This window comes from Rhinopithecus bieti, unplaced genomic scaffold, assembly GCF_001698545.2.
Source record: "Rhinopithecus bieti isolate Rb0 unplaced genomic scaffold, ASM169854v2 scaffold_33652, whole genome shotgun sequence".
NCBI classification, from domain to species: Eukaryota; Metazoa; Chordata; class Mammalia; order Primates; family Cercopithecidae; genus Rhinopithecus; species Rhinopithecus bieti.
Window position 1 is genome coordinate 6,016,920 of NW_016814761.1, and position 11,946 is coordinate 6,028,865.

General features: G+C 46.4%; 1 long non-coding RNA gene across 1 annotated transcript in view; it reads right to left on the reverse strand.

Moving 5' to 3' along the window:
- Nucleotides 1-10,917: 10,917 nt before the first annotated feature.
- LOC108515350 (uncharacterized) overlaps nt 10,918-11,946 on the reverse strand; it is a 57,287-nt gene continuing 56,258 nt past the window's right edge. The window contains exon 3 of the long non-coding RNA XR_001881506.1: nt 10,918-11,033. This is a non-coding gene — a long non-coding RNA (uncharacterized LOC108515350). The remainder of the gene's footprint in view (nt 11,034-11,946) is intronic.

Here is an 11,946-nt window from a genome sequence, read left to right on the forward strand (position 1 = left end):
AGAAAGAAAGAAAGAAAGAAAGAAAGAAAGAAAGAAAGAAAGAAAGAAAGAAAGAAAGAAAGAGAAAGAAAGAAAATGTATCAAAAGCCCTCCTTTTTCCTGAACCCCTCCTTGACTCCTCCAGCCCAAAAGCGCCCCTCCCTTTGTTGACAGCTAGAAAATTCATGCCATGCGCAAGCCACAAAAAGACAGGATAAAAAACAGGATGTGGCTTTTGTTTCTTCAAGTAGACTGGAAGATCTTGGAGGCTTAAAAAACATGAAAGCAAAACAATTCCTATACCTTGACGTCTAAGCTCGGGGAAACAGAGATGGACGCATACAGCAGGCGCTCAGTAAAGCCTGGGGAAATGACGGATATGGACACAGTACAGAGAGGGCGCCAGGCAGCACTTTCATGGCTAGGTTGGGGCCGGCCTGCATCATCCTTCCTCCTTTGCTAACAAGGCTCAAAACCTCACCTGGGGGTGCTCCCTCCCTCCCCCAGCCCAGGGCTCCAGGATGGGTCTGGGACACAGCCTGGCCAGTCCATGCAGAACATCCCCCTAGCTATTCCCATTGGTTCAGAAAGAGGGTCTGTTACCCCAACCTGGCTGAGGGAGTCAGGCCCAGCACTTCTGTGCAAATGGATGGGGATGGAGCAGCTCTTTCTTGCCAGCTTGAACCTGGGAGCTGTGGGCCTGGAAACACTGTCACCTTCCTGCTCCCACAGCGAGCCTGGGAGTTAGAACCCCTGTGGAACAGGCAGAGACATAAGAGAGGGGAGGGCTTGGCAATGTGATTTGAGATCCTGGATCAAGACATTCCTGAAACAAGCTCTACCCTCGGATTTTTCAGACAAACACTGTTTTCTTGGTGTAAGCCTTTTTGAGTTGGGTTTTCTGTTACTTGGGCCCCAAAACACCCTGGAGGAACCCTGGACTGGGAGCCAGGGAAGCAGACTCAATTGTATCTGGGGTCTAAATGACCCTAGTGAGTCATTTCATCTCACATGACCCTGCCTCAAAGAGGCCTTCCCTGACCATCCTTTCAACAGTTTCCATCCCTCCTTACCCCTCACTTCCTTGTCCAGCCCCATCATTGCACAATATCACATTCTATATTCATGACCTTGTTTGCTAGTATTCTACCTCCCTCACTGCAGTGTCTTCAGAACTCAGAATAAGGCTGGCATGCAAAGGCCTTCTGTAAATATTTGTTGCAGGATCCTGCCTCAGTTTCTGCAGTTGTAAAATGGGAGAGCGGTGCTGCATTGTCCTCAGTAGCCTTCCAACAGGGCTGTATTGACTTCATCCCTTCATTGCCGCCACCCAGGCCTCCAGGAACGTGGCGCAAGGTTTCACCCAAAGGCACTGGAGTGCCTCCCAGAAAACCACCTTTCCCACAGAGTAGAAGATTGAATGATTTTCCTCCATTTCTTCCTCTGCCTACACAATCTCATTGACTAGGAAGTCCCCCTTGATGTCTAACCCAATATTTCATGCTGCAACCAAATTCTATGTGCATCTTTTCTGAGTTCTGGATTTCAGCAGCTGGAGTGTTGACTTCCAGACATTCCTGGCCAAGTAAGAACACAAAAGAACCAGTTTAAAGTGAGAAGAAACCCTGTGAGAAAATAAAAACTCCTTTACCTAGGAGATGCCCTCATTTTCTTCCCATGACCAGCTTCTGACTCGTCAGAAAGCTCTTTTCTTGTCTCCACACCTATGAACACAGCTCTTCCAGTGATGTGGGTACAAAAGAAAAGAGTAAAATAAATAAACTATCTGTTTAATCATTCTTATTGTCAAAACAACGGCTGAGCCAAAATACCGAGGCTCTGATTCACCCCAACTGACGTCCCTTCTAGGGAGGAGGCAGGAGGCAGGGAAGTAAGAATTTTTAAACCCGTTTTCCAGATGAACTCAGAGGAGGCTGAGACGTTCCAGAGCGCCAACCCCACAGTAAGCAACAGAAGCAAAACCACTTTCTCTCTGTGGTCAGCGATCTGTCTTCTCTTCATTTAAATAGGGCAGAATTCAGTGGCAGGGCGTGGTGGCTCACGCCTGTAATCCCAGCACTTTGGGAGGCTGAGGCAGGTGGATCACCTGAGGTCAGGAGTTCGAGACCAGCCTGGCCAACATGGTGAAACCCTGCCTCTACTAAAAATACAAAAAAATTAGCCAGGTGTGGTAGTGGTGCCTGTAATCCCAGCTACTCAGGAGCCTGTAGCTGGAGAATCACTTGAAACGGAAGGTGCAAGCTGCAATCAGCTGAGATTGCGCCACTGCACTCCAGCCTGGGCGACAGAGCAAGACTCCATCTAAAAAATAAATAAATAAAAATAAAAATAGGCCAGGTGTTGTGGCTCACGCCTGTAATCCCAGCACTTTTGGGAGGCTAAGGCGGGTGGATCACCTGAGGTCAAGAGTTCGAGACCAGCCTGGCCAACATGGTGAAATCCCGTCTCTACTAAAAATACAAAAATTAGCCAGGTGCAGTGGCAGGCACCTGTAGTCCTGACTACTTGGGAGGCTGAAGCAGGAGAATCGCTTGAGTGTGGGAGGTGGAGGTTACAGTGAACTGAGATTGCGCCACCACACTCCAGCTTAGGTGATAGAGGGAGACTCCATCTCAAAAATAATAATCATGAAAATAAAAATAAAAATAAATGGGGCAGAATTCAAAGGAAGATACACACAGTATCTAGGATGCAGGTTTCATCATTTGTTCACTCATTCATTCATTTAAGAAAATGAAAAGCCTCGACTGAACACTTTCCTGTGCCCCAAGCTGGGTGTCTTCCCAAGTCACCTTGTACCCTCCCCACCCCTCTTGGGGGGAAAAGTCAGGAATCATCCATCCATTGGCTGAGTCGGGAGGTGGAATGACCTAATTGTTGAAAATTTTGTTCCTAGTTTGTTCTTTGTCTTTTAATTTTATTTGTGGTGTTTCCTGACGTCCAGGGATTGTTAATGTTCATATGGTCAAATCTTTGTGTCTTTCCTTTGAGGACTCAGGCCTGAGATATCTAGAAAGGGCTCCACGGGGAGTGATGTTTAGAGCCATATTTAAGGCCATATGTCATGAGCAGTTAGGGGTCCGAGGAGGCGATCCTGGCTCATTCTTTCATTTTACCAAGGAGGAAACTAGGCTGCATGGTGAGTAGGCAGCCCTGCCAGAGTCCAGGATTCTGCCCAGGGCTCTTTCTGCACATAATGAGCGGCTCAGAGACCCTTATAAAAATTAAGAAAAGACAGACGGCTCTCTACCTCCCAGGCTGCATTGTCGAGTAACTGACACAGCTTCTGTGAAGCCAGAGGCCATCTCATTCACCCTGTAAATTCCGTGTCATCTGCTTCACTCTGAAGATTCCTTCAACTGTCCCGCTGTGGCTACAGGCCCTCAAACCCATTCCCCTGAAGGCCCTTCTAGGCTTGTGAAGGCAGACACCACCAGGGAAAACGTGAAGAGCCACATAAGCTTCCAAAATTCCAGGGACTGCGCTCGCTACGGCAGCACATACACTAGAACTGGAACGATACAGAGAAGATTAGCATGTCCCCTGCACAAGGATGACGTGCAAATCTGTGAAATGTTCCATAATTTTTTTAATAATAAAAAAATAAATAAATTCCTGGACCAGTGAATTCATGGAAGCAGAGGGTAGAATGGTGATCGCCAGGGGGTTGTCAAAGGATACAAATTTTCAGTTACAGAGGAGGAGTAAGTTCAAGTGATCTGTGGTACTGCATGGAGACTATAGCTAATAATAAGGATTTTTTTTTTTTTTTTTTGAGACGGAGTTTCGCTCTGTCACCCAGGCTGGAGTGCAATGGCGTGATCTCGGCTCACTGCAACATCCACCTCCTGGGTTCAGGTGATTCCCCTGCCTTAGCACCCTGAGTAGCTGGGATTACAGGCATGCGCCACCACGCCCGGCTAATTTTGTATTTTTAGTAGAGATGGGGTTTCACCATGTTGGTCAGGCTGGTCTTGAACTCCTGACCTCAGGTGATCCTCCCGCTTTGGCATCCCAAAGTGCTGGGATTACAGGTGTAAGCCATTGTGTTCGGCCAACAAGATATTCTCAAAAATCAGTAAGAGAGTAGATTTTAAGTGTTCTCACCACAAAGAATGATAAGTATGTGAGGTAATGCATATACTAATTAGCTTGAATTAGCGATGCTACCAGGTATACACATTTCAAAACATTATGTTGTATACAGTAAAAAAATACAACTTGTATTCGTTATAATTAATTTTTAAAACTCTTGGACATAAAAAAACCATCACTAATACAATTAAAAGACATAAAACAATGAGGAAAAATATTTCCAACCTACATGACAAAGTATTTAGCCTCTTAAAATAGACAAAGCTGGTATAGAGTCATAAAAATGGCTAAAGAAAATGACAGGCAAATCACAGAAATGGAAATGAAAGTGGGCAATGCATGCAGGAGAAATGTTTAGATTCATGAGGAATCAAGCAATGGAGGCGGAAACTGTAATTGTAATGACATCACTTCGTGTATCTTTCAGAGTAACAATATTTGAAAAGAATGGTAACCCACGGTGTTAGCCAAATGGAGAAATGGCACGCTCACAACTGGAGGAAAGAAACTGATTCAGCTGTTCTGAGATTTGGAATACATATTAAATTCCTTTAAAATGTGCATTTTTCTTCTTTCTAGGGAATTATTTAGAAACTACGTATAAGGAAGGAAATGTATTTCCACATCATTTATATGGGGAACGCTAAAAGCAGCCTATATGCTCAGCACTAAAGAACTGGTGAAATACTCTCCAGTGCAAACTTCGCGGTAACGATATGAAGCCGTGGAAGTGACTGATGCTTCATAAAAGATGATGACAATATGCAGTTAAAAAAAAATCAGGTTAATAGGCCGGGAGCTGTGGCTCACGCCTGTAATCCCAGCACTTTGGGAGGCCAAGACGGGCAGATAGCTTGAGGTCAGGAGTTCGAGACCAGCCTGGCCAACATGGTAAAACCCCATCTCTACTGAAAACATAAAAATTAGCCAAGGGTGGTGGCGCACGCCTGTAATCCCAGCTACTCGGGAGACTGAGACACTCAAGAATCACTTGAACCCTGGAGATGGAGGTTGCAGTGAGCCAGGATGGCACTACTGCACTCCAGCCTGGGCGACAGAGTGAGACTCCGTCTGAAAAAAAAAAAAAAAGCACTTTGGGAGGCCGAGACGGGAGGATCACGAGGTCAGGAGATTGAGACCATCCTGGCTAACACGGTGAAACCCCGTCTCTACTAAAAAATACAAAAAATTAGCCGGGCGTGGTGGCAGGCGCCTGTAGTCCCAGCTACTCGGGAGGCTGAGGCAGGAGAATGGCGTAAACCCGGGAAGCGGAGCTTGCAGTGAGCTGAGATCGGCCACTGCACTCCAGCCTGGGCGACAGAGTGAGACTCCGTCTCAAAAAAACAAAAAACAAAAAACAAATAAAAATCAGGTTACAAATCAATATGCATACATCATTCCATTTCTGAAACACACACACATACATGAGTACAAGTACACAGAAAACAATCTGGAGGAAATATTCACTAAATTGTTAACAGTGGTTTACTTCAGAGGTAGGATTATTTATGTTTTTTTTCTTCTCTACATTTTCACTGATGTATCCCAGGACTGGAGAAGATAAGGAGGGGCTGGGGAGACAGACTCACATTCCTGTTGGAAATGTTATTTGTCATAAACTTTCTAGGCAAATATGATGGTATTTATCGAAAGTCTTAATATGTGTGAATCATTTCACCAGTAATTTTACTTCTAGGAATCTACCCTAAGGAAATAACCAGAGATGTGTGCAAAGACTTATGTACCAGGATATCCATTGTACAGTTATTTACAAGAGCATAAAGTTGGAACCAGCCTAAATATCCAACAATAGAGAATTGTTTAAATACGTGTCAGTTTGCTTTGACAATGAAGTGTGATGCAGTCATTTAAGGTGATGCTGCATATTAGATGCCATGACAAAACATTCTTGATATAAAGAAAAAAAGTTTAAAATGGCAATATGATAGAAATATTGTAAAGTACTATACACAATAAATGATGAATTCTTATGTACAAAAGGCTGAAAAGTAGCTGTCTGCTGTGATCATCACTGAGTGATAGGATTCCAGGTCATTTTTATTTTTTCTGTTTTCCTACACTTCGCAATTTCAGTACAAAAACAAAACAGGTTACTGCCACAACATGATCTTTAAGAAAAAAAAGTCTCAGGAACGTATAAACAAAAAGAAACTCATCATTCATCCCTGTAAATTCTCACTTCCACGCCAGACTGCTTGGTGATCACGATCGCGAAACTACTTGGGGAGCGAAACGGCCGGGTTTATGATTCAAATACGTCCCCTCTAGACATCCTGTCTAGGTGCCAGCCGCACTCGGTCCTCCCCTCAAAGCTGCTCCCAGCCAATCCATAAGCTTCAGAGGGCTGAGAAGAAAATGGACCTGTATTTATTTATTTATTTAGAGACGGATTCTCACTCTGTCCCCCAGGCTGGAGTGCAGTGGTGCAATGTAGGCTCACTGCAACCTCCGTCCCTCAGGTTCAAGGGATTCTCCCGCCTCAGCCTCCCGAGTAGCTGGGATTACAGGTGCCTGCCACCACGCCCGGTTAATTTTTTGTATTTTTAGTAAAGATGGGGTTTCACCATGTTGCCCAGGCTGGTCTCGAACTCCAGACCTCAGATGGTCCACCCACCTAGGCCTCCCACAGTGCTGGGATTACACCATGCCAGGCCGAAAACTGACCTGTTTTTAATATTAGGGACAGAGGCTAGGCGCGGTCGCTCAAGCCTGTAATCCTAGCACTTTGGGAGGCCGAGACAGGTGGATCACAAGGTCAGGAGATCAAGACCATCCCGGCTAACACGGTGAAACTCCGTCTCTACTAAAAAAATACAAAAAATTAGCCGGGCGTGGTGGCGGGCGCCTGTAGTCCCAGCTACTCGGGAGGCTGAGGCAGGAGAATGGCGTGAACCCAGGAGGCGGAGCTTGCAGTGAGCTGAGATCTGGCCACTGCACTCCAGCCTGGGTGACAGAGCGAGACTCCGTCTCGAAAAAAAAAAAAAATTTAGGGACAGAATCCTGTTGAGTCCAGCTGGCCATGCTGCCCGCACTTGCTCAATCATCTCTGTTGTGTAATGGTGAAGTATTCGCCGTATTCTCAGAAAGCTCATTGTCAGGACAGGACAGAAGTTTCTAAATATGTGTTCCGGTGCTCACCCCTTTTCTTGTGGGGAAAATCAACCCATTTGCTAAAGACAATTAAAGTCATAGAAAGCCTGGAACTGTATCCCCGGTTGTCTGGATTTTTATCCCAGAGGCTCCTGGCTCAGACAGCTAAGATTTTTCAAACCTAACTACTTTTCACTGCTAATGAGGACCAGAATAGGAGCGGGTTGCAAATGGAGAAGCTCCCAAACAGGGCATGAAGTGAGTACCCAAGGCCACCCCCAGCCAAGGGGACCTGGAGGAGATACTGGGCAGGGACACAGGGCAGAGACCAGGGACGGGGCAGCTGGGGTATCTGCTAGAAGGAAGGAACGCTCCTTGACAGCTGCCTTAAATACTGGACATGGGGAGAGAATTCTGGGCTCGCCAGTGGGGTTGTTTGTGTCTCCTTCCTTCTATTCCTCCCTTCCCCTTTCCTTTCCCCCCTTCTTTCCCTCTTTCCTTCCCTCCTTCTCTTTCTTTCTTTCCTCCCTCTCTCCTCCTCGCCTCCTTCCTTCCTTCTTTTCTTCCCTCCCTTTCTTTCTCCCTTCTTTTGTTCTTTCCTTCTTTCTTTCCTTCCTTTCTTCCTTTCTCCTTCCTTTCTCCCTCCTTTTTTCCCTCCTTCCCTCCTTCCTTTTCTCCCTCCTTCTTTCTTCCTTCTCCCTCCCTCCCTCTCTGCTGTCCCTCCTTTATTCCTGCTCAGTAACTATCTACTGAGTACCCAGCACGTGTCAAGCCCCTGCCCAGCCCCGCAGTTGCAGTGACAAGCAAACCCAGACAGACTCCTTTCCTCATGGATGTCCAGTCTAGCACACTGCTGCCCAGTCAAAATATAATGTGAGCCCTGTAGGTCATTTGAAATCTTCTAGTAGCCACAAATCAAATGATAAAAAGAAACAGGTACACCGAATTTTATCCTCCGGTTTAGTTAACCCATTATATCCAAATATTATCACCTGGACATGTAGTCAATACTTTAAAATGATTTATGAAATATTTTATATTCATTTTTTCAGACTAAATCTTTGAAATCCAGTGTGTGTTCTACACTCACAGCACATCTCAGCTCAGTCCAGCCGTATTTCAAGTGTTCAGTAGCCACTGGGGTCTAAGGCAGAGATTCTCAACCTGGATCCCATAATTTTAGTGTGGGCTGTGCTGTGCATTGTGGAAGATTCAGCAGTGACCCTGGACCCTTTCCTCTCGTTCCAGTAGCATCCCCTCTCTTCAGATGCAACAACCACAAATGTCTCCAGACACGGCCAAATGTCCCCTGGAGGTGGCAGCAAAGTTGGTTTGCCAATAGGGATATTGATCTAGTGGCTACTGCACTGGACAGCATGAGTCCAGCAAGTCAGGGAAGATGCAATTGAGCCACTGCATGCAAGGGTGAGTGCCAGGGAGGGGCTGCACCTTGAGGAAGAGTGACACTGGCCCGGCAGCTGACCGGACTGGCTCAGAGGAGGTTCCCAGAGGACTAGGCTTTAAGCTGAGACCTTTCTCAAATCCAGCAACCACACATCTCACAGAAGGCTAAGCCGGGATCTGGTGGCCCCAAGAGATTACATCCTGGCTCTGAGCTTCGGTTCACATCCCACCATATACTAGGGCTATTGGGAGGCTCAAAGGCAATTTGGGATGTAAATATTATTAGTGCAGAATGAACGTGTGCTTCAAACAAGACTGTTAGCACTGCTGTTCTTCACTCCCTCTTCCATCAAAGCTCCGGTACCTCAGTAAAAAGAGGGCCATGGTGGGCTGGGCATGGTGCTCACGCCTGTCATCCCAGGACTTTGGGAGGCCGAGGTGGGTGGATCACTTGAGGTCAGGAGTTTGAGACCAGCCTGGCCGATATGGTGAACCCGTTTCTACTAAAAATACAAAAATTAGCTGGGCGTGGGGGCACGCCCCTGTAATCCCAGCTACTCAGGAGGCTGAGGCATGAGAATCGCTTGAACCCAGGAGGCAGAGTTTGTAGTGAGCTGAGATCACACCACTGCACCCCAGCCTGGGTGCCAGAGTGAGACTCAGTTTCAAAATTAAAATTAAAAAAAAAAAAAAAAGAAAAAAAAAAGAGGGCCAAGGAAGCACTGGGACAGACCCAGACTTGAGCCTCTCTAAGCCACGATTGCTTACTAGCTGTGTGACCTTGGGGAAGTTACTTAACCTCTCTGAGACTGTTGCCTCATCTGTAGTATGAGGCCAAAAAGAGTACCCCCTTCAGAAGTGTGTCGTAAAATCAAGAGAAGAAATGTATACAATGGGCTTCTTCTCAGAATACCCAACCCGTTATTTAATCAAGCTCAACCAGCACTGGCTTTGTGTTACTTAAGCTGGTATTCTACCCAGTCACTTACTGACTGATAACGGTACGCCATACGCCATTGCTATTTTAGGCCCTCAGGGGTACAGATAGGGTTCCTAAAAATGGAAATTTACTTTGCAGAGGTAGATCAGACAATACGCAAGCGAGAGATAAATGCACCAAATAATTTCTAGTGGGGGTAAAGGTTATGAAGCAAATAAAACAGGATCATGTGAGGGAAAGTGACCTCCTAGAAGAAGTGACCCCAGATCTGAGACAATGAGCAGGTAGGAAGCCTGCCTGGCGAAGATCTGGGAAAAGCTTCCCAGGTAGAGGAAGCAGAGAAGCAAAAGCCTTGAAGGGAGGCCAAGCCTGCCTTGTATCAAGAGGGGAGGGGAGGGCAGCTGCAGCAGAGTGTATGGGGAGGGGAATGGTAGGAAACGAAGTATGAGAGGTGAATGGGGCCAGCTCAGCAGGGCCCTACTAGCCACAGCTGACATTTATTGAGTGTACACTGTGTGCCAGGTTTAAATGCATCCCCACTTTGCAGATGAGGCAACTGAGACCTGGAGAGATTTTAATGATCTTAATTGTTTCTTGGCCACAGTCACTCAAGGGGTCACCCGTAGAGGATGGAAGAAAATAAGACTTGAACGTAGGCAGTCTGACTCCCGTGCTGGACTCCATGGTTAAAAATAAAACACAGCACAACAGAAGCCACTGGAAGGTTCTCTGCCCTCCTCCAAGGCAGACACAGCTATTGATTTGCAGACCTGTGCAAGCGGGTGATGGCCCAGGCTGGCATCCCTGACCCTCCCTCCACATCCCCCAAAACCTGAGCCGGCCACCAGACAGAGGTTACACCCCGGGGACTGCCGGAGCCATGCCCTCAAAAGCTGATAGGATGGAGACAAAAAGAAAGAATTGTTGTCGCTGAAGTTGGGCTTGAGAGTGCCCAGGGTCCTTGGCCTCCCTGTTTGAAAGGGCGAATTTGCTGGTGTCAGCTTGCAGGGTTTACACCCAGGGATTCCAGACCCAGAATCAGAGCTGAGAAAACCAGTAAGAGGCCCTGGTGAGCCCCAGCGCTGGGCCTGCCCTTACCGCCTCCAGCAGAAAAGATAACAGAGTTGGTGGCTCTGGCTGACCAGAGGCAGCGCTTGGCAGAGGGACAAGGAAGCCTTACAGGTTCTTTGTCTTCGCTGCTGCTCTGTTTAGACAAAGGCAAAGTCACAGGCTGTTTTAAAAAAAGACAACAAAAACAACAAACTCATACCTGTCAGAGCCTCTTGAGCTGGTTGGGGGCGTGCAGACTCCTGTGATGTGGCAGGCAGGAAGAGAGGGAGGTGTGACTTCCAGGAGAAAGTGGCAGAACAAAGGCCGACTGAAGACTGAAGACTGAAGCCTGGGAGCCTGGAAGCTGGAGCAGGGGGACCTGCACATCTGCCTGAGCACATCTCTCCAGGGCTCGGGGTCTCAGTTTGCCCATCTGCAGAAGGGGATAATAATAACAGTTGGTTAATACACCAGGGACTTTGCTTATGTTACTCCCTTTAACCTGGACAGCAACTTCGCAAGGCAGTTTTATTTCATTTGCAGATGAGAAAATGGAATAGTCACAAATTTAAGGAAAGTCTCCAAACCCAGTTCATCTGACCCCAGAACTGTGCTCTTCAATTTCCTGACACCTACAAAATGCTCCAAAAACATCAAGAACAACAACCATGATAATAACTAACACATACATAGTACTTCCAAGGAGCCAGGCACTCTGCAAATGCTTTTAAATCTTGCCACAACTCTGAATTAGGCACGATTATTATCCCGATTTTACAGATGGGGGAACTAAGGTGCAGATGGAAAATAAAATAATATTTCTTCATTTATTTTTTCATTTCCCCCTATAAGGAGCTTTTCTGGAACATTTTCTCTATTTACCACTCCCTCCACATGCAATTTTAATGCCACAGATATACAGTATATCTATTTATGTAGTGAATGTACACATAGGCTTTATACATATAAAGTAGGATTTTTAGGCTGGGCATGGTGGCTCATGCCTGTAATCCCAGCATTTTGGGAGCCAAGGCAGGTAGACTGCTTGAGCCTAAGAGTTTGAGACCAGCCTGGGCAACGTGGTGAAACCCCATTTCTACCAAAAAAAAAAAAAAAAAAAAAAAAGGGTTTTGCCACTAAAAACCAATTTTTCCCCTTTGGGAGAGATATCACCTTCATACGAGAATGCATGAACTCAAAGATTGCCAAGATCGGCCGGGTGTGGTGGCACTTTGGGAGGCCGAGGCAGGAGAATCATTGAAGGTCGGAAGTTCAACACCAGCCTGGTCAACATGGTAAAACCTCATCTCTACTAAAAATACAAAAATTAGCCAGCCATGGTGGTG